Source organism: Aplysia californica, unplaced genomic scaffold (assembly GCF_000002075.1).
Source record: "Aplysia californica isolate F4 #8 unplaced genomic scaffold, AplCal3.0 scaffold01116, whole genome shotgun sequence".
NCBI classification, from domain to species: domain Eukaryota; kingdom Metazoa; phylum Mollusca; class Gastropoda; order Aplysiida; family Aplysiidae; genus Aplysia; species Aplysia californica.
Genome location: NW_004798386.1, coordinates 134,641 through 136,080, shown reverse-complemented (window position 1 = coordinate 136,080; position 1,440 = coordinate 134,641).

Below are 1,440 nucleotides of genomic sequence, written 5' to 3'. Positions count from 1 at the left end.
TCTTTCTATCCCAACCCAGAACTCTTCTACGCGTGAAACTCTTCGAATTCTCACCACTTTCTGTGTCGTCCACACAGTCGTCTGCCCTTACTACCACCACTCAGTTGTCTTCCCTTGACTTTCAATTCCCCGCTACCGTGACTCCGACGAGTGTTCAAAAAGTTCCATCTACAGCTTTGCTAAAAGTCTAGAGTCAAAACACTTGCGGCCTCTCGAGAAAAATGGCATAAGTTTATCATCAAGTGCCAAGTCTGCAACAGACATCGGTGATCATGGCTCTCCACTCATTCCCTTGCTTGGAGGCTCTAAAAATGCTACATTATCCTGATCTTTCCACGTCACCCATCTGTTTAAGCTCTCCTCTCCAAATGAGCTGTTGTGAGTGATTCTGATGACAAAAGTTATCGTAAGAAACATTGATGACTACCGCCTTTCTTTCATGTACGGTTATTTTAAATTAGATAGATTTATGTCACTTGTAGGTGACCACAACCGTGGTTTCTACGTGCGATTGTTTTAAATTGAATACATCTAAGTCACTAGTAGGTGACTGCTGTTGTTTCTGATTTAAAATAGTATTGAAGGACAACATGGGACAAGCCAAACAATACATAAAAACAGACATTTGGGAACGTTCAAAATTATGATTTATGTCCCTTCAAAGACAGTACATGCACATGTAATTGCATTCTTGTCTTGTTTGTCACTTCCTCCCTGGGCTCTAATTAAGCATTCAGATAGATTAATCTTTTTCAGGTTGGTTTGCATTGTCGGGGGACCATTTTGGCGGAAAGGTCAGGGTCTTCACAGGTTGACGCAAAAGGCACGAGTTTCATTCCTGAAAGGAGGGTGGGGAGGGGAGAATGATTTATCTACCAGTTAGTTCTGCCTGCAAGAATGCTTCATCCCACTCTGCCCGGGTTGGCCCTGATAGGCAAATAGGCAGGGCCAAAGCAGCCTGCATCCTTAATGATCTAAATATCTTTGATCGGGGGAGGGGGTTAAACCGTTTACAATCGGTACTATCATGGTTAGAATTGTAATCGAGGCGTTTCAGGTCTATGTGAAATGATTTGTTCCTTGGCTAAATCCAATATGAATGGGACGTTCAGTTAGACGTCATGTGTTGCCTTATAATACGGCTGTGCTGTGTCCACATATCTTCGTGAGCTCAGAAATTTTCAACTCTGGTTCAAATCTATAATGCAGTGTTATTGAACGTCTTTCTTTGAGAATTTGTTAAGTGCCTCTGCCTTCTTGGCTGGTCATATTATTAGAGATGGACATACAATTCAGAAGTTTAGCCTGAAAAATCTGTCAAACTATTACTGAAAAGGGCGTTAAACCCACACCACATCACACCACACAATATCACACCCCACCAAACCACACCACACCACACCACACCACACCACACTACACATTATTACACCCCACCAC